General features: G+C 29.6%; 2 protein-coding genes across 5 annotated transcripts in view; both read right to left on the reverse strand.

Annotated features, from left to right (window-relative positions):
• Positions 1-15652, reverse strand: part of LOC129949726 (tetraspanin-6-like) — a 332660-nt gene that overhangs the window by 215512 nt on the left and 101496 nt on the right. The window lies entirely within an intron of this gene.
• Positions 1-15652, reverse strand: part of LOC129949706 (probable serine/threonine-protein kinase DDB_G0282963) — a 79098-nt gene that overhangs the window by 7704 nt on the left and 55742 nt on the right. The gene's annotated exons all lie outside the window — the stretch shown is intronic.

Below are 15652 nucleotides of genomic sequence, written 5' to 3' on the forward strand. Positions count from 1 at the left end.
CTGAATAGGCATAACATTGGGGAGCTAAACTTCTAGATTCTTTATTTTTTTTGACAGTTGACAGCTGACAGCTAATTTAATTTTTGTTCTTGATTTAGTCCTATTTAATACAATGACAGTTGATCCAAGATGTTGAATTTACTGAATAACTACAACTGTTGAAAACTAGATTTATGGATTTTACATATTTTTTGACAGGTGACAGCTCGCATCTACTACTTGTTTTAGTCTTGTCAAATATAATGACAGTTGATCCGAAATGTTGAATTTACGGAATAAATACACAGAACTAGGCTCATGCATATTTTTTAACAGGTGACAGCTAATTTTTGAACTTGCTTTAGTTATGTTCAATATAATGACAGTTGATCCGAAATTAAGAAGCGTTTAAATATTTGGTTTTTCATTGGCTAGTTTGTTGGGTATTCTATTGGTATAATAAATTAATTACATTTTAATTTAAATTGTTCAAAACACTTTTCATTAGATCTAAATCATTTGGATTGATGCTACTTGTTTTATTCAATTAAAAATTGACAGTAGGCCAACATAAAAAATATATAACATATTTTTAATCAACGAAACGAAATAAATCTAATTTATGTTTATCACTTATACATTAATTAGTTGAGTTGCTGTCATTATTACATTATAATTGAAATCAGAAAATCACATTTATAAAACATACATTTTGTGTTCTAAAGCAGTAAACTAGTTTAAAAATCAACAAAACCACCTCTTTTTTTTTTAAACATTTGACACTATAAAAACTTAAACATCTCTAAATTTCAACTAAAATTGCGCAATTTTTGTTAAATACATTATGTAGAAAAAATTTAGTTTGGAAAGGATTAGTGATTTTTTTTGATAAACAAAACCATAAAACTCACACTATATCTTTTGGTATCGTGAATATTGACATTTATAACTCTATCAAATTTATCAACAATATCACTTAAAAATTCTGGTTCTATCAAATGCACATCACTATTAAACATAGTCATTTCAACAGTTGGTATTTTTTGTCGATAAACCCTCGGAAACATTCCGTCAATGCAATCATATTCTGATTTTGCACATCTATCATAATTGAAAAATAAACTAGTATTTATATTCGTAAGAAATTTCGATTTGAAACCAAAAAATAAACGATCAAACATTTTGTATGTTTTGTTTGAATATTTGAATAACAAAAAAAAAACGAAAAACCCGGTCTTTGAACTTATTCCTGTGACGTACGTCGTTCAACTGAGGTACCGCCGCCGACTATACTGAGCTGCATTGTCACGTTCTCGTATAGAAAATTCAATCCATGTCCTTTTCGAATTTCTTCTTTTTTTTGAATGCGTATTACAGTCGTTATCAATATTTTAGTAAATATAACATGAACAAGAACATTGTACCTAACCTTCTACTTCTTTAAAAAAAAACATCACAACGTTCCGTCATGATCGTTTTCAAGTCTACTGTGAGTTCTTCATACATATATTGCCTACCGATTCCACCACCAAAATCCATTCAACAAATCGACACATGTGGCAGAGTTTTTTTATTTTGTTAGTTCAGCTTCAGATGCAAGATAAGGTTGTGTTATAAAGCAGACGAACTAAGCAAGGAAGAGGGCTTCGTCCCCTAGGTAGTTTTTTTTTTTTCTTTGATAATTCTTCCAAGAAGTGGTGTTCAATTACAACATTGTGATTGTGATGAAGGTACGTAGCGTAGGTACTTGGGAAATGTTGAACATCAGGCAGCTGATCCTTTTTTTCTAAGGTAAGGTAAGGTGAATTTTAGTTGTTCTATTTCAGAAGTATGTAGATCAAAATCCAGAAAATCCAGGTTTCAACTCCAAAATACAGAATACCAAGCTTAAAAATGGGGGCTCCTGTAATATTTTTAGTGGTTTCAATAAAATATATTATATTAAAAATCCAAGGATACAAATATGCAAAATTTTTATTTGAGATATTAAAGTTATTTAAAATTCCGAAATGTTTATTTGTACTATCAAAATATTTGAGCTTTTGTTTGACATCGTTTCTCTTCGAAACCAGGTTCTTAGAGTAAAAAATTTGTGGGAAAAATCCTAATTAAGAGGTATAAATGTCTTATTTTATAAAAAATTTGCAACAACAATTTTAAGAATATCATTTTGTGCAAAACTATGGAATTTCGAATTTCTCGTGCAGTATACAAAATATTCTATTTTTAAAAAATCTTTATTACTGTGTTGTCATTTTAAAATACTATTTTTTCTCGGTGAAATTCTCATTCAATCTAACACACAATCATCAAAGAAAAAGAACGATAAGATGCACTGATATGTAAAAATAGAATCAGGCAGACTTTTTATGTTTGAAATATTGGTTAAATATGAAGTTAATATTCTCTTTCTTTAAAATTTATTTGAAAGATCAGCTGATGAAAGTTGACCTGACTTGATGTCAACGAAGATCTTGAATAATATATTTTTCTTTTAATTTAAATCTGTAGGTTCTCTGTTATATTAAGGATCAGAAAATTTTAAGGATTTCCGGAAAATCTTCAAGATGCAGGTACCTATATATGTATCTATATGTAGGTACATAGATTAGTAGTCCATGGAAATAATCAATTATATAGATTTATGGTGGAGGAGTTTCCTTGCAACAGATGTTTTCAGAACATCTATAGAAAAAGGTAGGTAAGGAAACAACTAGGTTACAGGGCCGTCGAGAGGAATTCCGGGCCCGATAAAATTATTTTGAAGTCAATATCGCAGTTTTGTAAAGATATTTAACTCGAAAATCAATTTTTACCAACTTTTATTAATTTTTGTTTAGGTTTTTATTTTTAGTAAGAAAACCGTCAATTTTATCCCAAAATTTTCTCAAATTCAATTCAATTCAAATTTTTCTTACTAATTAAAATTAGTTGAAAGCTTATAATCTCAAATTTTCGAAAAGATATTTAAGTCAAAAATACATTTTTACCAACTTTTTTTAAATTTTTGTTTAGGTTTTTATTTTTTGTAAGAAAACTGTCAATTGAAAAGGGCAGGAACATTTTGACTCAAATAAAATTAAGATTTCCGAACTTTTGTTTAGAAGTATGTTAGTAAGAAAAAGGTTAGTACAAATTATAATCGATATTATATACTGATAAATATATTTTTATATATTAGTAATTTGATTTAAATTTTTTTATACAGATAATAAGGCAGAAAGATGCAGAAAGGGCTCTCAACAAAATTGCGTGGGTGGTTTTTTTACCATAGCAATTTGAAAAAAAGGTGAAAATTTTGGTTGACCCTAAATATCTTACGAACCAAAAACGCTAGAGACTTGAAATAAATTTTATAAAATATATTGTAGCGTGATACCAAACAGGTATATTTAAAAAAAATCAATACAACGGTTTTTTTTATAAATCAATAAAACTGAAAAAAAAAAAAAAAAATTGTCACCTACAAAATTTTACGACTGAAATATAATTTCATCTCTAAAACAATTTTGTGCAACGAAGAATAATCTTTTTGACACCTGATTTGAAATTTTGAGAAAAATGAAATTGACAGTTTTTTTTATAAAAAATAAAAATCTAAAAAAAACATTACTCAAAGTTCTTAAAAATTGAATATCGATTCAAATATCTTTTCAAAAACTTGAAATTTAGGCTTTAAGCTTAATTTATATTATAAGAAATATATTTTTTTAACATTTTGAAAAATGTTGAGAAAAATCGAATTGACAGTTTTTTTTACAAAAAATAAAAACCTAAACAAAATTTATAAAAGTTTGTAAAAATTGATTTTCGACTCAAATATCTTTTAAAAACTTAGATATAATAGCTTCTAACTAATTTTTTCTTATAAGAAATATTGTTTTCAACTTTAGGACACATTTTGAGAAAAACCGAATTGACAGTTTTTTTTTTTTTTTAAATAAAAACCTAAACAAAAAATGTAGTTGCTAAAAATAGATTTTCGACTCAAATGTCTCTTCAAAAATTTTAAATATTGGCTTCAAACTAATTTTTTCTTATAAGAAATATTGCTTTAAAAATTTGGTAAAATTTTTCAAAATTCAAATTGACAGTTTTCTTAAAAAAAATAAATCTCTTAAAAAAAAAAACAATACTAAAACTTGGTAAAAATTTACTTTCAGCTTAAATAGCTTTTCAAAAATTAAAAATATTGGCTTCAAACTTATTTTATTTCACAGAAAATATTGTTTTCAATATTCAGTAATTTTAATATAAAAATCCAACAAACCGTTTTTTCATAAAAAAATTAAATCTACAAGACAGTTTTTTTACAAAAAATAAATATCTCTTCAAAAACTTTAAATATTGGCTTTAAACTAATTTTTTCTTATAAGAAATATTGTTTTCAACATTTGGTAAAATTTTTAAACAATTCGAATTGACAGTTTTTTTACAAAAAATAAAACTCTAAAAAAAACAATAATAAAACATAGTAAAAATTGATTTTCGACTCAAATATTAAAAATATTGGCTTCAAACTTATTTTATTTCACAGAAAATATTGTTTTCAATATTCAGTAATTTTTATATAAAAATTCAATAGTCCGTTTTTTCATAAAAATAAAATCTACAAAAAATAGTGCGCAAATTTGGTAAAAATTGATACTAATACATAAAGACAAACTTTTAAGCCAGACAAATCGACAGACGGGATGGGAAGTTATCAGTGTGGGTCGCATCAAAGCCTCTTTTTATATATTAGTAATTGGATAGTAAGAATTAACAAATTGTTAAATAAATGAATATTAAAAATAAAAAAGAGGCTGGGATGCAACACACACTGATAACTTCCCATCCCGTCTTTCGATTTGTCTTGCCTAAAAGTTTGTCTATATGTACTTGTATCAATTTTTACCAAATTTGCGTACTATTTCTTGTAGATTTAATTTTTTTATGAAAAAACGGTTTGTTGGATTTTTATATTAAAATTACTGAATATTGAAAACAATATTTTCTGTGAAATAAAATAAGTTTGAAGCCAATATTTTTAATTTTTGAAAAGCTATTTAAGCTGAAAGTAAATTTTTACCAAGTTTTAGTATTGTTTTTTTTTTTTTTAAGAGATTTATTTTTTTTAAGAAAACTGTCAATTTGAATTTTGAAAAATTTTACCAAATTTTTAAAGCAATATTTCTTATAAGAAAAAATTAGTTTGAAGCCAATATTTAAAATTTTTGAAGAGACATTTGAGTCGAAAATCTATTTTTAGCAACTACATTTTTTGTTTAGGTTTTTATTTAAAAAAAAAAAAAACTGTCAATTCGGTTTTTCTCAAAATGTGTCCTAAAGTTGAAAACAATATTTCTTATAAGAAAAAATTAGTTAGAAGCTATTATATCCAAGTTTTTAAAAGATATTTGAGTCGAAAATCAATTTTTACAAACTTTTATAAATTTTGTTTAGGTTTTTATTTTTTGTAAGAAAACCTGTCAATTCGATTTTTCTCAACATTTTTCAAAATGTTGAAAACTATATTTCTTTGAATCGATATTCAATTTTTACTAACTTTGAGTAATGTTTTTTTTAGATTTTTATTTTTTATAAAAAAAAACTGTCAATTCGATTTTTCTCAACATTTTATCAGATGTCAAAAACATTATTTTTCGGTGCACAAAATTGTTTTAGAGATGAAATCATTTTTCAGTCATATTTGGAGGTGACAAATTTTAGGGTAGATATTTAGGGTTAACCAAAATGTTCACCTTTTTTTCAAACTGCTATGGTAAAAAATTCACGCAATTTTCTTGAGAGCCCTTCTGCATCTTTCTGCCTTATTATCTGTATAACAAAATTTATTTGAAGTTGATATCTTCTCTGGCCGAAAAAAACGTAGCGAACGTACAGGGCTTTCTATTTATGAAATTTTATAAAATATTTATAGCAATGCTAACTTTTTGCAGAGTTCTGGCAATATGTTCTCTAACGCTCATATTCTGCATTTCACTTATTGTGAATATACTTTGCGAAAGTGAATTTGGGTTTCCCACAATATGTGAATTGGATTATCGAACATGCAAATGGATGTTCTGTATCTTGGTTTGTACCATTTTTTGAACTCATAATCACATAGGGTTGCAGCAAGTTTTTGCTTAATCTAAAATTATAAATGAAAGCTTAAAAGAGGAAACCAAGAATTTACTCTATTTATTAGAACAACTCTATACAATTTTTACGATCTTACATTGTGTCAGGTAAATCCAATCCAATCTCTTGAATTCTGTTTCCTTTTTTCACTTAAAATGGCCAATAATATTGCATCCATCTTCAAAAATGGAAGATCCTTCAGTTCTGACAGTTTGAAGCAATTTCGAAGTTTTCAAAATCGATAGAATTGAAGAACATGCAATTTCATTTCACGTGAAATTAAAAAGTGATTTCAGAACATAGGCGTAAAAGTCATTTTTCAAATGTGTCTCAATTGTAAGACTAAATTCATGCGATGAAAAGATGTCTGTATCATCCGCAAAAATGGCTATCTGACAGCCTAGTAATCTAGGAATATCAGAAGCATAAATACTGTACAGTAAATGACCTAGTACTGATCCTTGCGGGAAACCAAAGTTGACTTGGTAATAGTTAGATGAACAGTTGTTGAAGAAAACACTAAAGTAACGATTGGACAAAAAACTTTGTGTACAACACCATCGTGCCAAACTGAGTCAAATGCCTTTTCTATATCAAGTAGAATAAGCCCAGTCAATTTGCAAAGGGATAGATTTTTCTTAATATGAAGCTCATCATTATCAACGATGCGTAGTATTTAACATTTCAATTTTTTTTTCGAAAACTTTGCTTATACAACTAAGCAAAATTATTGGTCGATAAGTTGTTGGGAGTTTTGACAGTTTTCCAGGTTTTTGCAAATTTCCAATTCAATGGTTTAGCATTCTTTTTCAACTTACTAAGCTTCTCATTCCAATTCTTATTTCTAAATTTACTTATATCCTTCGCAATCTTTTTGGTTTAAAATTTAACTTCATTGCGGTGCTCGTCTAAGCGATAACATTGCCATTGTCTTTTAAAAGAATTCCTTATACAAATGTAAGCTAAAATATCCGACATTTTAATAACAAATGGTTTCTTGATTTTTTTTAGTACACATATCTGCGCTGCTTCTAAAACTTAGTTTTAGTTTCTTTTGAAGATACTCCATTCAAATCAGTTGGAATTGGCCTAAACTTATGCCTTACTTCTGTGAAACGACACGAATTAGCATTTTTAAAATCCCGAAAGTATAATCGTTACACTGAGAGCGTTCCATTTTCTTTGTGTTTCCATCTGTCAGCATTGTATATAAAATGAAAAAGTGCATATATAAAGCTGACAGTTTTGCTTTTAATGATTAAAGGGACAATTAAAGCTATCATTGGTTTTCATCATTGAAGCATTGGAATTTTGTTGGCAGGACGCTTATGGCAATCATTTAACATATCTGTCATTGAAAAAAATGTCTGATTGAAATCCACAGATACATTTTTACTGACTCTTTCTTTGAAATTGTGTGAAATTAGAACACAAATCAGAAGAACGATTCGTTTCACTTTTGAACATAAAGGTATCAGTTGATCAGGAAAATAATTTTTCGTCCGGAAAATAAAAAAAAATGCCCAATTAAATCTCTTATTTTTCTCAAGAAAAACGCTTAGTGTGATTTCCGATCGATCAGTATATAATTTTCAATATCCATTTTACTAACTCTAACCTCCAATGCTTGATTCTAATCAGGAAATGCTTGATTCCGATCAGGAAATATTTACCTTTACCCAATGACAGAAATTTTAAACAAATTATATAACCAACCTGTCACATTCCAAAAATTAGTTTCAATGACAGCCGTAACTATAAATAAAATATGTTGAAATAAAACCATTTTTGTGTGCGACTGTGCGAGTAATGTTATCAGGAATGGAAGGAACCTACAGTTTTAAGCCGAATCGGAATGGCTCATTTGAGAAAGCAGGATTTTTCAACTCCTTTCAAGAGGCAATACCAGTGTACAAAAAGTTAGATTGTACAGGCAGGGATCAAACCCAAGACCTCTGGTATGACAGCCCTACGCACTCACCATCTCGCCAAAGGTTTTGTTTGCTATTGGAACAAACTTAATTCCTATCAAATCTCTAAACTTTTTTAATATGTGTCCTGAGATAAATTCTAATATTGCAACTGAATTACATTTTTCACTTAATTTCTTTAACCTTTTGTGTAAAGAATTCTGTTATTTCACCTTTACGATTACTGATGCTGAATGTAAATTTATTTTTAACTTTAAATAACCATTTAAAAAGTCCATTTACCGAACTTAATACTAAATACAAATATTGCAAATTTCCCAATGAACATGCGAATATTTACATAAAACTTATGTATATGTGAATTAAGAAAAAGTAAGTAAATACAATTTTTCAACTGTTAATTCAAAAAAAAGTTTTGCGTCTTTATTATCAAAATTAAGTTTATGTATGTTTATTGTTTATTTATGTAAATTATTGTTTTATTTTTATTTTCTTCTTTGTTAATTTGCAAAACAAGTTAACTAAAAATTATTTCGTGTTTAGTTAAAAAGTTAAATAACGAGGTTACTTATATTCTTCAAAGTCTACATAAATTAATGTTAAGTACCTAAAACAAAAATATAATATAATTTCTTTGAACTCTGGGCAAGTCTGTTAAACCTAGATTTTCAATTTATGGCTGGGAATTTTAAGACTTGGCTAAATTTTACTTCATTTTAAACTGTATTTACAAGTGGGCGTATAAGAACTTAAAAACTCCAACGAAAAAAAAACTGCACCCGTCTAACAAAACCCACTCTTCTTGCTTCATTCATACTGTCTTGTTGCAGTCTTTAATTTCGTCTTAAATTCTGCTAAAAATGATTGCAACAGAGAAAAGTTAAAGGTACATCGTAAAAAGCTATACATGTGTGTTGTACCCATAAAAATTGTCGTATACGTATTCTTAAACCAAATTGCATTCAACAAGTTATTGTCCCATAAAAACAAATATGAGTGTTTATCTAACATACAGGGTTTTCCAATAAGAGATTTCATTTTTATATTTAAGTAACTAATGTTTTTAAAAGAGAATTTAGTTGATGTTTTGACTGTATTAAAAAAAACCAATGAAGTCTTCTGTATGACGGTAATTTTGTACAACGATATCAAACCTTGATAACTTCATGAATGACACTTTTGAGGGCTTCAATGGAGTGTGGCGCGTGTGCCTAACAAAAGTCAAAACGTTTGTTAAATCACCAGAGACTTTTTTAATAGAAGCATATGTTTTCCTTATAATATGTAAAATGATGTTAGTTTCAAAAGTTACAGCTGTCCAAATAGCAGTCTCTTTAAAGTGAAACCTCTTGTTGGAAAACCCTATTTACATTTGTACTATGTACGTCTGCAACTTGTTTTTTGACTCGTTGCTTTTTTATCTTCTAGTTGTACCACATCCATATGACTCATTCAATTTGTATCTCCAATACAATATTTTAATACACACTTTCACTCATTTAAAGTTTGATATGAACAACAACAAAAAGACACAATAATAGTAACAATAAAGTTAACAACTTTACCGTAATTATTGCAATCAAAACATTCCAAACGCAAACCACATTTGTTCATTGAGAAACAATAATTGTACCATACTCCGTACCAAAATAAAATATAAAATAAAAAACCGGTTCAATCTTTTGTTTTGGCCTTAAGAAAAAAAAGGTTTATAGGTACATATGAGATAGATAGGTTTTTAATCAAATTTTGTATATCTACTATGTACGAGTATATAGATATTTTTATTCTAACCTGTTCACTCCAATTGCCAGCAGCGGTATTATTGACGATCGATGTAAATAGCTCCACAGTGTCTACACTTTCGTGTTCATCATAGCACAAGGTATACAAATCAAGGACGAAGCGTGAGTCCTTTTTATAATGACGTTTATCAAATTGAGTTATTAAGCTAAGTGGTTCGACTTCCATCGTTCTATATTTTGTTACTTCACTTTCAAGGGAATAGCTGTACGTATAATTTAATATTGCGTGCGTGATGTATTTTGAGGCACAATATGACACTATTTTTAAAGTAGGTTTTCAGTAGGTTAGGTACGCAAGTTGTAGGGTTTTGTTTAGAAAAACCATTAAGACTTTTGACCGCAAAAAAAAAATGAGGTAATCTGTCAAATTCAACTGAAGCTTAACTAATAAACACACAACACAAACACGTCAAGAGTTGGCTCTCCGTTGCAGTTGACTGATTTTTTGAATCAGGCAAAAATTGATGAACCAATCCACGGCAAAGTGAGCCTGAGCCTCGTGATTCAAAAGTTACCACAGCTTTTGTACTTCAAGTTACAAGGTTTTGTTCTTTGTTTTTTCTTTTTTTTCATTCGGTAAAGTTAAATTGAATTTAAAAATATAAAAAAGAAAAACTGGTATAAAATCAAAACAACGGTAATAAATTGAAAGTACATTTACTGCGGAGGCAATATATGGCGGGAAATATAATATAGATAAATAAACATGCACTGGTATGGAGCGCGGCGGAGGAGGTCCGGATGCAAACTCCGTTCGTGGATCGTGGTTCGTGGCGCACACCTGTAGACAGACTGGAGTTGGGTTGAAGTTTTAGTGAATCGTGAGTCTCTATCTCTGTACAGAGTAGACAACAGTGGGCTTGTGAAAAATCTTTAACCGACAAAAAAAAAAACAAAAACCTGTACCTAGTTCGGAAGTATAGTATAGTGTAGTATTATAGCTTATTTTAACTTGGCTATAGTCTGTGGTGTTAAGTTGTTATATTTGTTGCTATTCAACATACAAAATTATTTGAAATGAAAAACTATAGGTGTAGTTCTGATCCGACGCTTTTTAAAATCACTAGATTCTTAAAAATGTTTAAAAAAAAGTTAAGGTCAATTACACCGACAGACCATGTATGTACATTTTTTAGTTGGTTTTTGAGCCCCATCAACAGCCACTATAACCTAACCATAACATCACAATGGGCCATTAAACTGGCCTAAGTGTGTCCGTTTCCATCTTGGACAGCCACTATAACCTGAGCCCCATGTGCTATAATTTTTCTTAAAATAGTCGACAAGGTTTTGCTCCTGGCAATCAAATTGCACCCGTGTATTGATGGTTAGTGCGTTTTTTTTTTATAATAAGCGCACACTTAAGGGGATATATTACCCTTGGTTTTGAATTCCTGAATATTGCAATAGCTGGGAAAGACAGAGAGTGGCAAGGCATTCCACATTCGCATAGTACGGCTAAAGAACGAATCTCTGTACTTGACAGTACGACCGAAGATGGACTCGAGGGTATATTGATGAGCATTCCTAGAAGCGCGAGTATTACGGTTGAACTGTTTAAGGGGAGGAATGCAACTGGCTATTTCTCTAGAGCATAAACCATTAAAATAACGGTAAGACAGGGTGAGACAAGAAACAGTTCGACGATGTTCAAGAGACGATAATGATCTTATGATGGTAATATCACCAATCAATCTAAATGCTCTACGTTCAATACTTTCAAGAGGCTTAAGTAAGTTGCAGGGGCACCAGCCCAGATATGGGAGTTATACTCAAGCTTTGGACGTATATAAGTCTTGTAAATAACAGCCAGATCAGAGGGGGAGAAAAACTTCTTGCATCGCCTTAGAAAACCTAAACATCTTGCGGCATTTTTGGCGACATCGCGTATGTGATCGTTCTACAAAAGATGGTTGGTGATACACATACCAAGAATATCCAGATGTTCAGTTTCCTCGATGCAAGTGCCATTTATGGATAATGACAGGGAGGTATATTTCGCTTTAACGATACAAGACAGCATTGCGTTTTCGAAGCATTAAATTCCACGCGGTTTCTTATTCCCCATTGTACAATGCTGTATAGGTCGGAATTTAATTAGCTTATCATATTTTGTCGTTGCAGTTCCACATCCGAAGAAGAGAGGTGTGAATCTGAAAACGAATATGAAAAGTTAAGAGTACTATCGTCAGCGAAACAATGTATTGGATTAGATGTTGCAGACAGGAGATCATTAATAAAAATGAGAAAGAATGTTGGAGATAGAACAGAGCCCTGGGGCACACTAGCATTTATTTTGTGGTTTTCACGATTCGAAAGGTAATTACTAATCCAATGAAGGAGGGATTCATGCGTTGGACTTAAGTTCATCTTAAGTCTTTGTCACGGGTTCTGCCTACTGCGAGGAATTGAAAAATCCTCTAAGAGTAATTTTTATTATGAAAAATACTTTCTTAAATTAGCCGTTCGGATTCGGCTTCGAACTGTAGTTCCCCTTCACTACTGACAACATTACTCGCACACAGAAATGGGGGAGAGTTTTACGTCCTAGGACCTAGCTCTCAAAGGACTTCTGCGCTATCTAATATTTTTTTTATTTTTAATCAAATTTAACTTTTTTAATCAGTTTTAACAGCCTCAATTCAAATCCAACTACAAAATTATCTAAGGTTTTTGATATTTTAATTTTCTTAATTAAAAAAACACAAACACAAGGCTTTTTGAGGCTATCTAAATCCATGAAGCAGCTTGTTTCTAATACAATATTCGTTGGATTTCACTTGCCTAAAATTAATCTTAATGAAAAGCTTAATCATTTGTACAAAAAGGGTTTTCAACAGATAAAGGAAAACGGATTGAAAGTAATTTTCATTTTTGTAACGAATCCTTCGTTTAAACAATTCTTTCCAATCAAGTTTTTAAAATATATTTTGCAATATGAAAGTAGTGTTGAAAAATGGTATTTTTAAAACATGAGCAAATAAAAAGAAAGATTTGAACTTTTGCAAAATCATCATTGATTTTTAAGGAAAATGTTGAATTTTAACTTACTCTTAGAAACCCCGGTGTTGGTTGTCTTAAGCATTTTCAAAGGAGCATCTTATTAAAAACCTGCGACCGTACTACAAAACTCAATTCTACTCTTGATTCTATTCGAAACTCATTTCCGATTCTACTTTTAAATTGTACTACGTATGAAAGTAGAATTGGATGCCGGTTATACCAACTTGTTTTCAAAAAAATTTTTACTTTCGAACGAGTATCAAGTTGTTTGACATTTTTAAAAACAAAAATAAAATATCAAATTTTTGGAAAAGAATAATTATAACAACAATGGACACCGTTGGAATTTGGTTCAAATTGCAAAGAAATGAAGAATGGTTAAATAATGGAGCTGAGTGAGAAAAGGTTTGTACAAATATATACGGTAGAATATTTGAATGAATTCTTAATGAAAAATACATACATACTTTTGTTTTAGTTTTGTTAAGAGCTTTCTAAAGATGGATTTATGTTCTTACTTAACAACATATCATCTGACATGACTACTCGCAAAATACGAAATGCTGTTCCGATTATCATTTAATTATCAGCAGCATTTAATTTTTCGACAACAGGAGGTTACCAAAACCAAATCGGTAGTGACAAGAACGCTGGAATTGAACAGCAAACCATGTCAAAAATACCAGGCGAAGTTTTGACATCATTCGAAAGAGCCATGTGAACTCTGATGATGAATTTTGAAATGAATAAGGAAAAGAAACGAAAGTCCATGAATTCCCTTTGTAATTGGGGACAAAAAAAACTTCGCTCGCTAATACATTTGATGTAGAGTGATTATTTTCGATTTTGCCTTGTTTTGAATTCTTCTTTCGAGTTACGTAGTTCCTCGTTTATTCGAAAGTTCATAAGAATATAGTTGGTTCGAAAGTAGTCAAATCCATACATAGTACTAATCTTTCGAGTTCGAGCAATTTCATTATAGAAGCGAGTTACATAGTAGGCCCCTGATTTGATAGACAAATTTGAGGTTGATATTAAAATTCGGGATACTTAGTCAATTAAAAAATAATTGCTTTGTTCTTGCAACAGAAAATAAAATCCGCGAATGGATCCTGTATGAAAAGTGTCCGTTTAAAAGGGCTTTAAGCTTTAAAAATATATCTGCAAAATAAGTTTGTCTTTCAAAAGTTTTGTTTGAAAATCGTAAGAGCAATTTTTTAAAAAGTTAACTTTGAGTAAATAAAATCATTACATTTTTTTAATATTGTTGGTATGAAGTTACTTAGACCTTACTAATAAAACTTTTAGATTTGATTATCATAAAAAGGTATTGACTCGATTTCGAGATATCGAATTTTGAAAAAAAGATTTAAGTAGTTTTTTTAAATGCGATATTACAATGTTGGCATTTTTGATAATCAAATATTATTAAGACAAAATAATCGCTTGTGCATAAGAAAAATTATATAAACCGGCTTATAAGTTCCTGAGAGAATTTAAAAACCAAATAACGGTTCTATGGGGGGTTCCCTTCTAAATGTTATAAGATAGTGACTCAAAAACTGTTTGTTTTCTCATATAAGTATCTTGATTTCGGATACCCAACATTATCCAGTTGTATAGATTCAAAACATTCCGAGTTTTTTTATCTGCTACATCAAATGTTTTGAATTTTGCAAAAGTGCTTTAAAGTAATTAAATACATCTCATATAGGATATTTCAAGGGTATTGGATATCCAATGAGGTTCGACCTTATCCGAATACAATCTTTCCTTATAAACTATAGGTATATAGAAATTTCATTTCGATTATCTAAAGTATTCAAATGCGAATACAAATTTAAATTTTTAATTCAAAAGCAATTGAACTAAGAAAACTCCATTTAAAAATGTAACTTTACATCCCAAACTGTGTTTCGACTTTGGGGAGTTGAAAAAGGTGGATTGTGAAAACAAAATTAACAAAAAAAAACAGAATTTAATCAAGAGATGATGAATATGACTTGTGGAAAAGCCACAGCTATAGCTTAAGGGAATTATATCTAAATACATTCATACACATATACGACTACGAACACCGTAATCATAATAACGAAGTTAGTTATATATACAATTACCAGGTCTGCTATTCAAATAGAAGACATTTATTACTGCGACTTGTATATCTATCTATGTACAAATTCAAGTTGAATCGAGGTAAATATACGAGTATCCACTGTGGGACGACGACGATGAATTCACATAAACTTCGTAATAGTATGATGATGAAAGTGTATGGTTGGGATCAAAAAAAGACAATTTTGAGGCTTTTAAGTTTGTTAGTTACTCTAGCTTAACTCTATAAAGGTACACCATCATCAACATTATCAGTCCTCCTCCGGATGCGGAGGATGAATGAATTTTTGTACTCGGAAAAAAAAGATAAACTAACATGAAGTGTGCAGATTAATGCGGTTACTGACGGTCGACTATACGAATACGAGTCGAGTTCATAAAAGTATGAAATTTAGAAAAAAAAAAATCAACTAAGATGCAATTCAATTTTTAAATTATATAGCTTGAAATTTGACGCCAACTTATTGGTTTGTTAAATCTTGAATGAAAGTTTATAATTAAATTTAATGAATTTTTGTTTTTTTGCTTGAATGATGCATCCGTGATTTGATATACGAAGTTGTAAATTCGATATAAATGCAATTTTAACTAAAGTTGGTGTTAAAAGCCAATTATGATTTATATTGCTTTGTTTTTTTTGAGAGAGAATTAAAAAGAAAAAGTTGAGGAAACTTGCTTGTCAAGAAAATACTA

Source organism: Eupeodes corollae, chromosome 3, assembly GCF_945859685.1.
Source record: "Eupeodes corollae chromosome 3, idEupCoro1.1, whole genome shotgun sequence".
Taxonomy (NCBI): domain Eukaryota; kingdom Metazoa; phylum Arthropoda; class Insecta; order Diptera; family Syrphidae; genus Eupeodes; species Eupeodes corollae.